At 42.0% G+C, this 18,694-nt stretch overlaps 1 long non-coding RNA gene and 1 pseudogene across 1 annotated transcript in view; one reads left to right on the forward strand and one right to left on the reverse strand.

The window, feature by feature from the left end:
* The first annotated feature begins 1 nt into the window (after window position 1).
* LOC118998492 (uncharacterized) overlaps window positions 2-18,694 on the forward strand; it is a 76,160-nt gene continuing 57,467 nt past the window's right edge. The window contains exon 1 of the long non-coding RNA XR_005068866.1: window positions 2-172. This is a non-coding gene — a long non-coding RNA (uncharacterized LOC118998492). The remainder of the gene's footprint in view (window positions 173-18,694) is intronic.
* Window positions 16,743-17,430, reverse strand: LOC118998491 (40S ribosomal protein S2-like; annotated as a pseudogene).

Below are 18,694 nucleotides of genomic sequence, written 5' to 3' on the forward strand. Positions count from 1 at the left end.
GGCCACGCACGCGTCACCACGTCACTTGCGGTAGTTCAAGGTGGGAGTGAGAACGGGTTGTGGGTGGGGCTCAGGGAAGGCGGGTCAAGGGCTGCCGTACACTTTCTCGCGATCTATCTTTTCTCTCGCGAGAAGCTAATCTTGGGTTTCTTGAAGCCTCTTTTGACGTCAGGTGAGGAGGTGTAATCTTGTTGGAAGTTAGTGGCTGTTGGCGTCCTTCATTTCCTTCTACTCTGCTTTGCTACAGCGTCTTTGGCTCTCCCGTTCCCGCCTTAATTCTTGCACCCTCTCGATTTTTGTTTTTAACTGAGCAATGCTAAACCATGCCCTGGAATAGACCTCCTCTCCCCCTACACACATGAGTGCAGAGGCAGAACTTTCTTGATAAACTATAAATAGTGAATTCATGTCACTTTCTTGGTAAACTATGAGTGGTGAATTCATGTCACTGCACTAGTCAATCTACGGTGGCTGGCTGTGCAGTGGGCGTGTTTAGTACCTCTAGGGGGAACTTCAGCAACTATTTGACAAAGAAGGGGAGTATGATATATTCAAGCACACACCAATATTTGAGAATAACTTCATCCAGTTAGCAAAAGAGGACATATGATGGGTGTATACAACCATGTCCAAATATACACTGATATTGCATCCGCGAGCCCTGTTCTCTGCCACTTGCTCTCATTCTATTGGCCTCACCGGCCACAGGCTGTGAAAAGCATGCATGCCAGACATGACTAGGTTATCAAAAGAAGAGGATACAAGTGTACAAAGACTTTAGGGCCACTGAGGCTGCTTCCCTTGACGTTTAGGAAAGAGTAGTTAGACCTGAAGCTTGCTGGTGTCTATTTCCCTACTTGTAGGTTTGCATTCCTTCAGATGCATGGAAGACTTCTTTGCCTGTTAGGATAAACCCACTTATCCTAACTGATCACTCAGTTAGAGTGATCCCTTATGGTCGGTTTTTAATAATTAGGAAGTTCTTCCTTTGTTTGAACTGTAATCTGTCTTCCCAAGACCACCATGCCCTGAGTTTGTATAAATTACTATAATATGAGTGAATGAACACACACACAATCTGTTCCCTGCTATCAAAATGTAACCCTTGACTCAGCAATCCCTACAGAACAACTAGCAAAAGTATAGAAAACAAAAGTATGTGAGGCTGTCCACCAGGGACATTGTAACGGCACTCTTCCTACTTCTGGAACAGCTGAAGTAAAACTAGGGAAAGTATTTGACAGGTTCTGCAGAGGGGATTCCTGCATAAAGTAGGAGGTTGGAGATTGATTACCTCAAAAATCTAGTTTTAAGTCCTCAGTGTCCACAGCTATAGAAACAGAAGTGAGCAGACTCTTCTGGTTTCCCTTTCTGTCTTCTCGGCCTCTATTATTCTCTCGCCCTCAGCTCAGGAGCTCCAGGGAGAAAAGAATCAAGATCAGGTCAGCATCAGGAATCTTCACATGGTTAAGCTGATACCCCTCCTCTGATTAAGCTGTGAGGAGGGGTATCCAATGTGCCTCCCACAGCTGCTGTGCTTATAGACTGCTCAGTGAATCCATCCCAAGCACATTTGCTTCACAGAGCTTCCTACTAAAGTAGCAGTAACAGGAAAAGCAGCAGGAATGGTAAGCAGCAGGGATAGCAACAGCAGTACTGGGTGCATGGCAGCAACTAAGTCTGTAGGCCAAAGACGGAAAGAGAAACACAGCCATGACAGGAGCAGCCAGGAAGGGCCCAAGAGGAAGAGGAGCCAGTGTGATCATGGCACAACCACCACCATGTCTGCAGTGGGTGTTACAGTGACTTGTGGCGGGTGCTTTTAGATGTGATAGGGAGGTATGCACCCAGGATCCCAACAGTATGGGACATTGTTCTGTATCAAAGCAAAACCAGATAAGACACCGGAGTTGAGGCTGCCTGTCACTACCAAACTCAATAAGCAGAGACAGGGATTTAATCTTTATGAGGACTTTATTTAGATGGCCAGCAATCTGAGAAGATGGCGGGTTCATACCCTAACAGACCATATTGTGTTTTCTTTCCAGGCCAAGGTTGTTAACAGCTGGGAATAAAAAAGGTGTAATGAGGGGGGTTGAAATTTGGGGAGGAGTTAATTGGATTAAAAAAAGACAACTTCAGCATTCTCACCCTGGGCAGTGGTCTTAAGCTGTGCCCCAGGCGGGGGTCATCTCACCCTGGAGCACAGTGGCTCAGATATCATGTTGAATTGCTTGCAGTCCTCCTAAGGCACAAAGGTGGAACTGTTTATGGTCTTCTGGAGTCAGGGTGGGTCATACCTTCAGCTCGTAGAACAAAAGCTTTTACTTGCATTTACTAAGCTTGTTAGCTATTTCTTAAACTAAAATTCTCCCATTCTTAAGTCCTCTATTATAAGCAGGGTGGTGGGTAAGGCATTTACTGTTGTGATTTTTCCCTATTTTACCATCTCTGAGATCAAGTGATCTCTTACAATTACTGTCAGTCTGGTGGCAGTTGTAATGAAATTGCCTTAGGTAACCTGAAAGGGTAAAGCCAGAGCCATTTGCTATTGTGGCACCATTTGTGAGCAGGCCTGTGACCTTGTTAAACATGACTGCCACTTTAGTCTTCTGAGCTTTTCCCCAGGACTGAAACTGGAAAGCAAGAAGAGAACTAGCTCTCTACAGCCCCAGGCAGAAGATAACAATGGAACAAACTATAGTCTCCTGTTAGGACAGGGGCCTCGCAATAGCCCATGGGCCTCACAACAACAACAACCTTCCACCCTTTATTAATCCAATTATAATCCAATAAAGGCTCAGAGCCCCCACCCCAAAATGTGTTGGTGAATCTCTTCACACGACGCCCCTCTCCTTTCTTGGAGAGTGAATGAAACTTTATTTACTACACTTCGCTTTGTGAAACCTTTCATAGCCCATATCACAAACCACCTTAACAAAACCTTTAACCAATTTCTTTTACAATGTTTCCCTCTTCATATATGCACACAAGTGATATAGGACAGAAATATGACTAAGTCTGAAGAGCCAACCTCTTTCACTATATATAAAATAAAACTTTAAGGGACAATTAACTGCACAGAAAACCAGCAGTTAGCGTGTAAGCAGATGACTCTCTTTCCCAAACTTACTAGTACAAAGACTCATCCCCTGATATTGTTAAAAAACAAAATTCAGCCAGATAAATTTGGGGATCTATTTGGCTTTATTACTGGGTGTTTCTTTTCGGACCATAAGATGCACCTAGGTTTTAGAGGAGGAAAAGAGGGAAAAAAAATTTGGAGCAAAAAATGTGGTAAAATATTTAGTAACATAAATGACATACTATTTCACCAATGTAAATGTAAACAGAACTCAACAGCATCATTAGCAACCATTAAATGTAAATGTAAACAGAACTCAACAACATCATTAGCAACCATTATTCCTCCCAAATTAAGGGGGCGGGAGGTGCATCTTAGAGTCCAAAAAAAGGTAAGTGATTCATGAATCGGGCTACATCTCACCCTATGGGTACCCATAGGGATTGTACAAGATGGAAGGTTTTTATAGGCAGAAAGTGGGTGGGACTAAGAAATTGAGAGTGAATTATATCAGGCAAGGACACCTTCCTTCCCCTAGAGAAAGGGAGGGGGTTCATATCATGCAGATTACCCCACTACTGTAAATAAGGTAATTCCAGACTGACTGGTTTAAAATGCCACACGTGGTAGAGCTGAAATTCAGTTAGATTAATTATTAAATCTAGGGGTGGTATCATGGGCTTTTAGCACAAGGGACTCCATTTTGGCCTGTGGCTTTTCTTTTTAACAACATGAAAGGAACCACTGAATCTTTCCCCATTTCAATTTCATCATGAACAAAAGGGTAGACAGCCTTTAACTCGAAATGACTATAGTTTTAGTCATTTGTGTTTAAGATGGGCATTGTGTTGAACAGAGGTTAAACACCATCTTCAGGTTGATCCCAGTGTTTCTTGAAGATTTAAATTTCTCCTTTTTCTGAAACTTTTAAATCATTCCCATTTCCCAATAGTAATAGTTCCACTTTGTATGACACTTCATAGGTTTTCAAGCACTTACATGTACATTTTCTTGTTCAGTTTCAACAGGCTCAATTCAATGACTTGCCCAGTGTCATAAAATTAGTTAATAGCTAAGCTAGTTCTTGAATTCAGGTCAATCTGGCTATAAGCCCAGTACTCTTTCCACTACAAGCAGCTAAATATCTGCTGGAGTGACTCTAATGTTGGTAATAGAAATAGACTGTTAGGGTAACCCACTGTAATTACATAGGTTATTTTGGGTTTTCCTAAGTTCATAGTCCTGAGTATCCAGAGCTTTGTGCTAAAAACGGAGTTGCTATTGTTAGTGGCTCTATTTTCCTCTGGGGGATTTGCCAAGAACTATTCACAAACCAGACTGGGCAGGCACAGAGTGTGTGTGTTGGAGGGGGTGGGGTGTGGGGGGAGGTTGGCGTAAGGTCTCAGACTCTAACTCCTTGGACTCTGAGCCAAGCTGTCCAGTTGCTTCAGCATGAGCCAAGATGAGGAGAGCCAAGTTAGGCAGGAGTCAGGCATTCTATTCAACAGCGCTCAACATTGGGGAGGCCAAGGAAAGTAGAATTTCAGGGCAGGTTTCTTATCCTGTAAGCTGACACCTGGGAAAAGTCAAATAAAGGCAGAAAAGCACTGATTCAACCAACTTTCCATTAGGTTAGTGTTCCACAGTGAGGGAGCAGAATAGAACTCTCCAGAATCCCGAATATCCTTAAACCACGTATCTGCGGGTGTACTAGCAAGGCTGCCTACCTGTTTCTATCCATAAAAAATAACTTACCTGTTAACCCGCACTGGGTCAGTCATGGGAGAAACCCTTTTTACCTATATTTTTTTCCAGGTATTTCAGCACTGAGACATGCCCAACCAAATCTTTTTCAGCTCTTATATTCACGGTCCCCAATTATACAGAACCCCAAACTTTCAGCCTGACCTATTGTTCTGACCCTTTGATACAAAATGCTAGTCCCTCCAGACTTTATTTCAAACTGAGTGGTCGCATATTGGGAAGGCATCAAGGGAATCGTGAGATATTGGAAGATACTATGTTTTGATTACCCTTAAATATAGATTCTACTTGGAAACTGAAAATGGGGAAGAAATAATTGAAGTCATAAGACAGAAGTACAGAGACTGTTCTTCCTTAAATTTGCCTCCAGCCTCCTTTTAAAAAGTATTTTCCACAGTTGCCATGATTTTTAAGTCCATTGCTAATCTATTCAGTCCTTCTGCGTTGCATGCCCCCTGCCGTCATTCCACCCAGCAACACAAGCGCAGGAGACCCCGGGAGAGTTTCAGAAAGGGAGAAAGTAGCAACACATGAAAATAGGAATGTTTCCACTAATTAAATCTTCTGCCTCTAACTGGTACTGTACTCTAGTGAGATGGTCTTTTTCACAAGCCTTTATACTTTCTCCACCTTTCAGGGAACTGAAAAACCCTTGGGGTGGGGCTGGGGAGGGAGAGAAGGAGGCAGAGAGGGAGGAAAGGAGGGAGGGAGGGAGAGAAAGGGAGGGAAGGAGAGGGAAGGAGGATCTGACAGACACCTTATACTCTCTACCTTGACATGTTTACATCACATGCTGTTGACATTTGGTCCAGAAGCAGCTGAGGGAAGAATGATGCAACCTCAGATGTTACAACATCAGGACTGTGGCCAGAGAACTTTCACCGCGTACGTGGAGGCTGGCCAGGCTTCAGCTTTGGCCAGACTCTTAGGTTGTTACACTCTGAATTCTCCCTCACCAGTTCTGAAGTTCTCAGGACTCTGATTAACTCTTTCACAGCATGATTGGCATGTTCATCGCACTCTTCTTTTCTAGTTCAGCTTTTTGGGGAAGGGAGCAAAGTAATTTGGCAGAGACCAGTCGAGCAAAGACCAATTAGATACTGTTGGTCACAAAATGGAAGTTATTTATAGAATTCTCTTGAATTCTCCAGTTATCACAGAGCAAACATCCTACTTAATTAAATCAGAGTTAGTGGCTGCATTTTACAGGAAATTTATTTTGTAATTATATAAACAAAGCCCTTTTTCACAGATGCATTTTTATACTTCTTTTTATGAAAAATATCAAATATATTGAAAGTATAACAGTATAATGAACACCATGCACCTAAAACCTGTAGTTGCTTACATTTCGCCATTTTTCTCCATCTACTTGTTTGCTAAAAATGTTTAGGTAAATTAGAAATATTTCACTTCCCTTTAATAACCTTAGTATTCTTCTTAAAAACTTGGACTATTTCCACACTTTACTATACCACCTTACACATACATAACAAAATTAACACTGGTTCTGTAACACCAAGCTATACCATAGTTAAATTTCTGTAACAGTCTTCAAATTGCCAAAATGGGAGTAAATCAAGGTCTAATCAAAGTCCTCACCTTGCATGGGGTTGCTGTTTCTCTTAAATTCTCCTAATGTGCTTTTAACCTAGACAAATCCTGACTCTTTATTTTTGTTTTTTCATAACCTTGTAGAAAAGACTTGACCAGCTGTCCACTCTTCCAGTCTATTTTTAACCATTGACTGATTGTACTGTCTTTTAAAGTTATTGGATATAGTCCTGGCTGGTGTGGCTCAGTGGATTGAGTGCTGGCCTGCAAACTGGAAGGTGTCAATTCCTTTCCCAGTCAGGGCATATGCCTGGGTTGTGAGTTGGTCCCCGGTTGGGGGAGTGAGAGAGAGGCAGCCAATCCATGTAACTCTTGCATATCGGTATTACTCTCCCTTTTTTTCTCCCTCCCTTCACCTTTCTCTAAAAATAAATAAATATCCCTGGATGGTGTGGCTCAGTGGATTGAGTGCTGGCCTGTGAATCAAAGGGTTGCTGGTTTGATTCCACTCAGGGAAGATGCCTGGATTGTGGGCCAGGTGGGTGTGGGAGAGGCAACTACACATTGATGTTTCTCTTGCTCTCTTTCCCCCTCCTTTCTTCTCTCTAAAAATACATAAATAAAATCTTTTTAAAAATAGTAAAAAAAATCTTTAAAAACTAAACTAAACTAAAATTATTGGATATAGATAAAATACTAAATATACTTTCTTCACATATTCAGTTTCAATAAGCCTTAAAGTAAAATACAGGCTTTTTTTATTTCTTAATTTTGCATTTTCTTTTATTTTTTACATTTTAATTTAATTTTTATTGTATTTTTTGCATTACCATTTAGACCCCTTCTATCCCTGTCCTTCATGCCATATATTTTTCAAATATTTTATTTATTTATTTTTAGAGAAGACAAAGGAGGGAGAAAAAGAGGGAGAGGAACATCAATGTGTGGTTGCCTCTCTCATGCCCTCTACTGGGGACCTGGCCTGCAATCCAGGCATGTTCCTCAGACTGGGAATCAAACCAGTGACCCTTTGGTTTGCAGGCCAGCATTCAATCTACTGAGCCACACCAGCCAGGCCATGCCATATATTTTAGTTGGTACTTTTTTTGCAAATAGAAGAAACCAATCTGGACTAGATTAAATCAAATGGGGAATTTAATAGAAATCTATTAGTTATGAGTTGCATTTTCTTACATGTAATAGAAAATACAAAATAAAAAGTGGCTTAAGCAAGATAGAAGTTTGTAAAAGAAATCTAGAAGAGAACAGTCAGGCCTGGCCTAGCAGATTCTCAGCGGAAGCCCCAGCCCTCTCTCCACTGCACATGCAGTTCCATGGAATCCATCTCAGTGTCGCCCCCCTGGAGTTAGCTTTTTATTGCTTCCATCATCAGTGTGCTGGGGAGGAGGTGTGTATCTTCCTTTGCGTTTATCATCAGTTTGCTTGGAATGTGGACTTAGGTGCCATTCTCATCAACAGCTTATACCTCTCTCCTTTTTTTATGGACCTCAGAGCAAAGATTTGAATTAATTATAATTCTTGGTTCATGATCAACTCTCCTCAGTGGTCCAGGCATGACTGTTCTTATTTATTTGTAACCAGTTTATTTACAATATCACGAACCCTCAACTACTCCAAATACAGCTGATATGAACATCCTCGTACATGCTTTATAAAGCACATGTTGTGCATGCATTTCTGCTGAACAAATACCTAGGACTAGAATTGCTGGGTCATATGTTCTGCATATGATCAGCTTTAGTGGATACTTTCAGTTTTCCAAAATACTTACGCCAATTTACACTACCACTGGCAGTGAATAAAAATTCCACTTGCTCTAAATTGTTGGCTATAATTTGTAGTTTTTGCCTTTCATTTTAGCCATTCTATTGTTATGTACTTTGTCTTACTCTTTCACTCCTTAAATATGGACTTGTGCTCCCGTTTCCTTTCACAGTAACATTTGACACCACTGACCATCACTTTTTTTGATTGATAGGTCTTTTTTATTTTATTTTATTTTTTAAATATATTTTATTGATTATGCCATTATAGTTATCCCATTCCCCCCCTTCACTCCCCTCCACCCTGCATACCCCTCCCCCACCATTCCCCCCTTTCATTCATGTCCATGTATCAAAAGTTCTTTAGATTCTGTATTTCCCATAGTATTCCTGCCCTCCCCCCTATTTTCTACCTACTGTCTATGCTACTTATTCTTTAAACCTTCTCCCCTCTTCTCCTCCTCCCACTCCCCTGTTGCTAACCCTTTATGTGATCTCCATTTCTATGTTTCTGCTCCTGATCTAGCTGTCCTCTTAGTTTGCTTTTGTTTTAGGTGTGGTCATTAATAACTGTGAGTTTGCTGTCCTTTTACTGTTCATATTTTTTATCTTCTTTTTCATAGATAAGTCCCTTTAACATTTCATATAATAAGAGGTTGGTGATGATGAACTCCTTTAACCTTGACCTTGACCTCCTTGACATTCTCTGAGAAGCACTTTATCTGCCCTTCCATTCTAAATGAAAGCTTTGCTGGATAAAGCAATCTTGGCTGTAGGTCTTTGGATTTCATGACTTGGAATACTTCTTTCCAGCCCCTTCTTGCCTGTAAGGTCTCTTTTGGGAAATCATCTGACAGTCTGATGGGAACTCCTTTGTAGGTGACTGTTCCCTTATCTCTTGCTGCTTCTAGAATTCTCTCCTTCATTTCAATCTTGGCTAATGTAATTACGATGTGCCTTGACCACCACTTTTTTTTTGACTACCACTTTCTTCTTCAAACTCTATTCCTTTGACTTCTATGACATTACATTGTTCTAGAAGGTACACCTTTATCCACAGTTCCAAAGTCCGGTATGCCCTGGAAACTGAAAGTTTTTATATTACTCAATTGATTGTAAAACCTATCCTAACAGTCAAAAGACTATTCATTATCCCACTTAGTGTTATATTCATGTTAGTGATTGAAGACTTATTAATGCATACATTTATTACAAGAGATGGCTCATCCCCCTTCTATAATATAGAGTATAGGTATGATATTAACTTTTTTAAAATCCAGAAAATTCTGAATTCTGAAATATGTCTGACTTAGAGCTTGGAGTAAAATTTTGTGGAATATAGGAGAAAAAGCCTACCCCTTAGAGTCAGGTAAAATTGTGTACCACACTTCAATCCACCTCTGAAAACTTCAGCTTTGTGGATTTTCTTTTTAAATCTCATCTCTAACGCAGGGATTGAAATAGCTAGCTGTTAAGGCTATGAACATCTTTATTTATATGATTCACAAATCTAAAACTCAATATATTGAAAACTGAGCTCATCATCCTCTCCTCCGCCTGACCATCTGCTTCTTTGTTCCCTATCTCAGGGCATGGCACCAACTTCCCACCTATTTGCTCAACTCAGAAGCCCAAGCATCATCCTCAGTTTATTTTTCACATTCTAGTCCAGTAGCAAGTCCTGCCAATTCTGGGTCCTGAGGATTTTTCAATTCTACATACTTCTCTCCAGTCCCACTGCCATCTTGCCCATTTTATTATAACAGCCTCCTAACTGGTATCTCTATCTCTAGGGTTACCATTTTGTAGTTCACTCTCCACACTATAGCCCAGGTGTCAATGCAGATTTGGTTATGCCATTCTCCTGCTTACAGCATTACATTGGCTTTCTGTTGCCTGAGATTAAGTTCCAATTCTATCATGACTTCTGAGGCCTTCCAGGGTAGTCTTCTTACCTCTCTAGACTCATGTGGAAAGGGCCTTTGTTGAGTTTTTTCATGCACCATATTTTCTCATGTCCTCTGGCCTTTGTTCTTCACTGTCAGCAGTCTGAAGCATGCTTTTTGGTCAGTCTTTACCCAGCTAATTCCACACAAACTTCAGATCTTACTTTGGATAAAATTTAATTTCTTAAAAACTGATCTGTTTTAGATTGAATTGTGTTCTTCCTGAATTTATATGGTGGAGCCCTAGTCCTCAACATAACTGTATTTGGAGATAGGGCCTTTAAGGAGGTACTTAAGGTTTTTGAGGGCATAAGGGCAGGGCCCTAATGCACTAGGACTAATGTCCTTATAAGAAGTGGAAGAGATACCAGATACCAGGGTGCACATTCAGAGAAGAGACTATGTGAGGACATAGCAATAAGACAAGTTAGCCATCTTCAAGCCAAGGAAGAGGTCTCAGGAGAAACCAACCCTGCTGACTCCTTGATCTTGGACTTCCAGCTTTCAGAGAGTGACAAAATGAATTTCTGTTGTTTAAGATATCCAGTCTGTGGTATTCCATTATGGAAGCCCTAGTGGATTAATGCATGATCTTTCTTCCATTCTTTTATAGCATGCTGTCGTTCTTTCATTACAGTCCTGGTAAGAGTAAACCACAGGTCCAAAATGGTGTCACTCATACTTTTAGTCCATAATACCAAACCTAGACTCAATACCTGATCTAATAATTGTAATTTCAACCTTTTCCAGAAATATAAGCATTTAAAATTTTTTATTTTTATATTTTAATACATTTAATTGATTATGCCATTACAGTTGTCCTCTTTCCCTCCTTTCATTCCCCTCCACCCTGCACACCCCCTCCTGCCCACATTCCCCCCACTTTAATTCATGTCCATGTGTCATAAGTTCTTTAGCTTCTACATTTCCCACACTACTCTTGCCTTTCCCCCTGTCTATTTTCTCCCCACCATCTATGCTACTTATTGTCTATACCTTCCCTACCCTTCTCCTCCTCCCACTCCCTTCCACGTGATCTCCATTTCTGTGCCTCCGCTCCTGATCTCACTGTCTGCATAGTTTGCTTTCGTTTTAGGTGTGGTTGTTAATAACTGTGAGTTTGCTGTCCTTTCACTGTTCATATTTTTTATCTTCTTTTTCTTATATAAGTCCCTTTAACATTTCATAAAATAAGCTGATGATGAACTCCTTGAACTTGACCTTATCTGAGAAGCACTTTATCTGCCCTTCCATTCTAGATGAAAGCTATGCTGGATAGAGCAATCTTGGATGTAGGTCCTTGCATTTCACGACTTGGAATACTTCTTTCCAACCCCTTCTTGCCTGTAAGGTCTCTTTTGAGAAATCCACCGACAGTCTGATGGGCACTCCTTTGTAGGTGACTGTTCCCTTATCTCTTGCTGCTTCTAGAATTCTCTCCTTCATTTTAATATTGGCTAATGTAATTATGATGTGCCTTGGTGTGTTCCTTCTTGAGTCCAACTTGTTTGGGACTCTCTGAGCTTCTTGGATTTCCTGGAAGTCTATTTCCTTTGCCAGATTGGAGAAGTTCTCCAGTATTATTTGTTCAAATAAGTTTTCTACTTGTTGTTCTTCCTCTTCCCCTTCTGGTACCCCTATAATTCAGATGTTGGAATGTTTAAAGTTGTCCTGGAGGTTCCTAAGCTTCTCCTCATCTTTTTGAATTCTCATTTCTTTATTCTTTTCTATTTGGTTGTTTCTTTCTTACTTCTTGTCCACTCCATTGATTTGAGTCCCAGTTTTCTTTCCATCACTATTGGTTCTCTGTGCATTTTCCTTCATTTCACTTAGTGTAGCCTTCGTTGTTTCATCTAATTTGCGACTAAAATCAACCAGTTCTGTGAGCATCCTGATCACCAGTATTTTGAACCTTGCATCTGATAGGTTGGCTGTCTCTTGGTTGCTTAAAAGTATTGGCCTTAGTGCTTTGATTTGTTCTTCTGATTGAGCCATTTTTGATCAGGTCATGCCTATTATGTATAAGTGGTGGAGCCTTAGGTGTTCACCAGGGTGGGGCAACCCAGTGGCTGGGTTGTGATGCTGTATGTGGGGGTGGGGTCTGAGAGGGAATAGTGGCACTTGCCCCACTCTCTCCTGGATTTCAGTCCCCTCTGCCACTTCCCACAAACAAATTGGGTCCTTCTGGTGCTGGTTCCTGGGTGGGTGGGCTTGTGTACATTCTGGAACTCTGTGGGTCTCTTCAACAAACTCTCCTGTGAGGCTGGGAGCCTCTCCTGGCACCTCAACCCCCGCAAGTTTTTTTAATTGGTGCTTTTAGGTTTTAATTCCCATCGCTGGGGCCCTGGGTTGCACAGTCTGTCTCACAGCCCCCGCTTTTTTGCCTAGTTTATCTGTGCACGAATGTGTGTCCGTGGTCAGCCAGCTGCCTTGCGCACCTTACTGGGTTTGCTCATTTCCTCCCTGCACCCGGACCACTCTCTGCTGGCGAAGGACTTAGCCCTTCTTACTGGTCTGAATGAGTGGTTTGTTTTTGTTGGACTTTGGTACAGTTCAATTTTCTGTCTGTTCTGGTTGTGTTTTTGTTTCTAAATCTTTGTTGTCCTTAAATTTGGTTGTGCAAGGAGGTATAGTATTTCCACCTATGCCTTCATCTTGGCCAGAAGTCTTAACATTTTTTTATTTGCACCTGAGGATATGCTTATTGATTTTAGGGACAGAAGGAGAAAGAGAGAAACATCAATGTGAGAGACGTTGACCTGTTGCTTCTTGTACATGTCCCAGTGGGAGAACCCAAAACCTAAGTGTATGCCCTGACCAGGAATTGAACATACAACCTTTTGATGTAGAAGGCAAAACTTGAAGCAACTGAACCATCTGGCCAGGGCCAACTTTCTTCTTCTTATAAGGACTCCAGTCATACTTGAATAAGACCCACCCATATGACTTTATTTCACCATAATTACCTCTTTAAAGGCCCTAGAGAGGCATCTCCAAATACAGTTACATTCTGAAGTACTAGGAGTTATCGCTTTCAACACCTGAATTTCAGGGGGACATAATTTAGCCTATAACAGGGAGGTAGGCATTCAGTCTTACATCCCCAGGTACCACACCAGGGACAGGACCCAGAGAAAGAACATATATTGCTGAGCAGAGGTGGCAAGAATACTTGAGTGAGATGGTAATGTTAATGGTGTCCAACAAAAATGGTCTCAGCTGAAAGTAGAAAATGGAGGTTCTCAAAAACACCCAGAAACATCTGAGGGAAACTTTGAAGAGAGACTCGAGTCCTATTCTGCTGGGAAGGAGCTGCTGCTATGTGCTGCATTGGCATTTCCCCAGACTGAGTTCTGAGCCTTCTACTCTCAACTTCCTTTAGTCAATGCACAGTTTCAAACTTGATCTCAAAGATTCTACCTAAAATTAATCTTTTATCCTCAATCTATTTCCTGACCTACAGTTTCCCTGGATATTCCATCTGCACTTCAGATGCAACATAGTTGATCGGTTGCAGCTCCTGGCTTTTCTGTTTCTGTTCACAACTCCACCATTCTTCCACCTTTGATCCATCCTTTTCTTCACTTCCAAAACCCAAATATTACTAACTGTAAATATTCTACCTATAATTTTTTCTTTAAAAATTTTTTAAAACATATTTTATTCATTATGTGATCACAGTTGTCCCATTTTCCCCCTTTTATTCCCCTCTGCCCCGCAACTCTCCTTCCACCAGCATGCCCTCTAACCTCCTTAATTCATGTCCATGGGTCATATACTTAAGTTCTTTGGCTTCTCCATTTCCTATATTATTCTTAACCTCCCCCTGTCTATTTTGTACCTGCCATTTACACTTCTTATTCTTTGTACTTTTTACTCCATTCTTCCCTCATCCCTGCCCCACTGATAACCCTCCATGTGATCTCCATTTCTGTGGTTCTGTTCCTGTTCTAGCTGTTTGCTTAATTTGTTTTTGTTTTGTTCTTTTTAGGGTCAGTTGTTGATAGTTGTGAGTTTATTGTCATTTTACTCTTCATAATTTTGATCATCTTCTTTTTCTTAGATAAATCCCATAAGTTTAAAGTTCATATTATAAAGGCTTGGTGATGATGAACTCCTTTAACTTGACTTTGTCTGGGAAGCACTTTATCTGCCCTTCCATTCTAAATGATAGTTTTGCTGGGTAGAGTAATCTTGGATGTAGGTCCTTGCCTTTCATGGCTTCAAATACTTCTTTCCAGCCCTTTCTTGCCTGCAAGGTTTCTTTTGAGAAATCAGCTGACAGTCTTATGGGAACTCCTTTTTAGGTAACTGTCTCTTTTTCCCTTTCTGCTTTTAAGATTCTCTCTTTCTTTTTAACCTTTGGGTAATGTACTTATGATGTACTTTGGTGTGTGCTTCCTTGAATAGAACGTCTTTGGGACTCGCTGGGCTTCCTGGACTTCCTGGAAGTCTATTTCCTTTGACAGTTTGGGGAAGTTCTCCTTCATTATTTTTTCAAATAAGTTTTCCATTTCTTGCTCTTTCTCTTCTCCTTCTGGCACCCCTAAGATTTGGATGTTGGAACATTTAAAGTTGTCCTGGAGGTTCCTAAGCCTCTCCTCATTTTTTTTGGAATTCTTGTTCCTTCACTGTGTTCTGGTTGAATGTTTATTTCTTCCTTCTGCTCCAAAATGTTGATTTGAGTCCTGGCTTCCTTCTCTTTACTATTGGTTCCCTGTACATTTCTATTCATTTCACTTTGCATAGCCTTCACCTTTTCCACCATTTTGTGATCATACTCAACAATTTCTGTGAGCATCCTGTTTACCAGTGTTTTCAACTGTGAATCTGATAGGTTGGTTATCTTTTTATTGTTTATTTGGGGGGGGGGAGCTTTGATCTGCTCTCTCATTTGAGCCATATTTTTTTGTCTTGGTGCACCTGTTACGTAGTAAGGGGCGGAGCCTTAGGTATTCACCAGAGGAGGGCAGCCAGTGTTATGGTGCTGTTTGTTGGGAAGGGGCTCAAGAGGGCAAACTGCCACTTGGTCAGCTCTTGGCCAGCTTTCAGTCATTTCCGCCACTACCCACGAGCAAATTGGATCCTTGTAGTGCTGATTCTCAGGTGGGTGGCTTTTCTACATTCTAATTCTCCAGTGAATTCTTCAGTAAATTCTCCTGTGAGGCTGGGCGTTTCTCTCACCACCAAAACCCCCACAGGTTTTTACAGCCATAGGTTTTGAGGCTTATCTCCCCATCCTGAAACCCTGGGTTGTGGGGTCTGTCTTGCTCCCCAGTTTTTCCTCCAGGCTTATTTACATGCAAATGTGGGACCTCCTGGTCCACCAGCTGATGCCTTTCCTGCCTGGTCCTCTAGCTGCAGCCTTGCTGCACATCTTCTCCACCCCAGATGCCTGTCTCTGCCCCTCCTTCTGGTCTGAAAGAATGTTTGTTCTTTAACTCCTTGGTTGTCAGACTTCCATACAGTTAGATTTTCTCTCAGTTCTGGTTATTTTTTTGTTTTTAATTTTGTTGTTGTCTTGCTTTTGGTTGTGTGAGGGGGCAGAGTGTATCTACCCATGCCTCCATCTTGGTTGGAAGTCAATTCCATGCATCTTGATCTAGGGTGCTACTTCCTTCTGAAGGACCATCCTTCTGTAAACCTTGTTTTTCCTTCTGAAGGCTGACAGAGGACAGTGGAGCAGCCAACACACAAAACTACTGTTAGTAAATGGCCAAAGACAGTGGTTATTTTATAGAATCCGGGCATTTCTCATCCATGAAATAGGAACTGGGTCTCTGCACCAGACACTTCTTGTGTGTCCTTGTTTCTTTTTTGGAGAGCAATAAATGAGGTCTGTAGTGAGAGACTTGTTGTGGGGAAGTTGTTACCACTGGAAAGGCCATTATTTGCATCTTTTAACTTAAAGCAGATTCCTTCCAAATGGTAAAACCCTCAGGTTCCACAGAGTGTTTATCTTTCTTGACTGCCATAGCTTTGGTTGCCATGATTTGACTGCCCTGGTTTTCATCCTAACCCCTTCTCTCCTCCCCTACTCAATGTCTTTTTTTTAATGTTTTTTTTTTTTTGCTGTTCAAGTACAGTTGTTTGCATTTTCCCCCACCACCACTCGCCCCCAACCCCAGCCCGACCCCCTACTCAATTTCTAAGAGGTGCTGTGCCCCAGGGCTCTGAGCTGAGGCTCCATGCACACTTCTTTCCCCAGGCACTCTCATCAGGCTGACTTTAAATACACCTGTATGCTAGTGGCATATAGATTTGTAACCCAGCATTTCCTTCCCCTGTGAACACCCAAAGGCTTATTTGCCTACTTGGGGAATTAGATTTAAAAAATATTATTATTATTATTTTTAAAGATTTTATTTATTTATCTTTAGAGGGGAAGGAGAGAGGGAGAGAAACATCAATGTATGGTTGCCTTTTATGCGTCCCCTGCTGGGAACTGGCCTGCAGGGAACATGCCTGCAACCCAGGTATGTGCCCTGACTGGGAATCGAACTGCGATCCTCTGGTTCGCAGGCCTCTGCTCAATCCACTGAGCTACACCAGCCAGGGCTAAAAAATATTATTAACAGGTTTAATTCATTTTATTTTCCTTGTATAAAATTATGTGGTGGCCACAGCTGGAGCCTGGGTCCATTACATAGAAACTCTAGGGTGGGTCTTTACAAGATGGTCAGTGAATTTCTGATAGGGAGACTTGGTATGCACGGTCTATTTCCAGAAGTCAGGAGTGAGATAGCTGTAGATATTAGAGATGGCATCAAAGGTGGCCTTGGCAAAGTTGCCCTGGTTGGCAGTGCAGTCCTTGGTTGAGGTATAACAGTTGTAGGTACCAGCCATCAGCAGCAGATTTTTAGCACAGGGGCGAGACAATGCCAGGTCCCTGGGTGCAGGGATGAAGTGCCCCAGCACAGAAGCACAGCGCCTGGTCACCTTACAAGGGATGGTGTGGGGCTTGCTGATCTTGTTCTCCCAGTAGCCTCACCACACAGGGACAATAGAGAGCTTGGCCAGAATGATGGCCCCATGTTTGGCAGTGGCTACTTCCTTTGAGCACTTAACACCCAGACCAATGTGTGCATTGTAGTCCCCAATGGCGACAAATGTCTTGAACCAGGTCCCCTGACCTGCATATGTCTGCTTTTGCACAGTTATCCTCTTCAAAACCTCATCCTTGAGGGGCACCCCCAAGAAAAAGTCAATGATCTCAGATTCCCTGATGGGCAGAGAAAAGAAATAGATCTCCCCCAGGGACTTGATTTTCATGTCCTTGACCGGGTTGCTCAATGGTGATGAGGATCCACTCCTTGTCCTTTGGCCTTGCCTCCGTGAGCTCCACAGCCTTGACACAGACCCCGACCCCAGCTATGAGTTTCCCTCAGATGCCACTGCCAAATGCTTCATGGAAGCTGCTATGGCATTCTATTTCAGGGCTCCCAAGAGCCTCCAGGCCCTCCTGCAGCATGGGTGACATTGCCATGTGGTGTTTCATGGGGAAAAAAGAGTTCGATGTTTAATGGGCATCTCAAGCAGAACATGGTCAAACAGAACTATTGACACACACTAAAGCAAATCAACAAAAACTGTTCCTCCTTCAGCTTTACCAGTGCAGGAATTGATCCTAACAACTGCCCAGTTGCTCATGTCAAAATCACCAGTGGTCAGTCAGTGGTCAACATCTTTGATTACTTCTTCACCCTCACACCTCAATTCTAATTCATCACCAAGTCCTACTGATGCTTCTTCCAAACCTGCTCATGAAGCCACCCATTGCTTTCTATCTCTGCTGCTCATCCCCTAGGCAAATCCACCGCTTTTTCCTACACGCATGAAAAACTCTCTCAGCCTCTCCTCTCTCGTGATCTATTCTCCACAGCCACAGCAGCTAACCAAAGTTAAATAATAACCTTCCTTTGGCTTAACAACCATCCTTAACAAGCCTATGTTGCACTAATAATAAAGTTCAAATCTTTACTTTGGCTTCGAAGGCCCTGTGTGGTTTGATCTCTGTCCACCCCTCCAAAACCATCATTCACTATAGTACTCACTCAATACATTCTAGTTCCACCAGTCTTTCTGCTCCTTGAATCCTCCAAACTTGTTATTTCACTGTGGTGAAAGTGGACCAGGTCTTCCTTTTGCCTAGGATGCTTCCCCCCAACCCCATGGCTCAATTGTTTGTTTGGGATTTTTTTGTCATTCTGTTCTTATCTCAAAGAGTAGCTCCTTAGCAAGCCCTCCCCTAGTTGCCTATTCTAGTGGTTCTTCATGGGGGTAGCACCAATTCCTAGGAGGTGTGTGGGAAATGTATGGGGACGTATTTGTCACAGTGATTGAAGCTATTACTGGCATTGAGTGATGGGGTGGGAGGAGATGCTGGGGATGCCAGATGTCTGGCAATACACAGTAGGGTCCTCCCAATGAAGGACTGGCCTATGTGCTGCATCATATTAATGTCCCACTGGAGAGCTCTATGGGGGAAAAACCCTGTTTATAATTACATATACCAAGAACCCATTCCATAGTCTCACAGATATTTACTAGCTAAGTATGTT

The sequence above is a fragment of the Sturnira hondurensis genome, unplaced genomic scaffold (assembly GCF_014824575.4).
Source record: "Sturnira hondurensis isolate 20B ecotype Veracruz unplaced genomic scaffold, ASM1482457v3 Scaffold0014302, whole genome shotgun sequence".
Lineage (NCBI taxonomy): Eukaryota > Metazoa > Chordata > Mammalia > Chiroptera > Phyllostomidae > Sturnira > Sturnira hondurensis.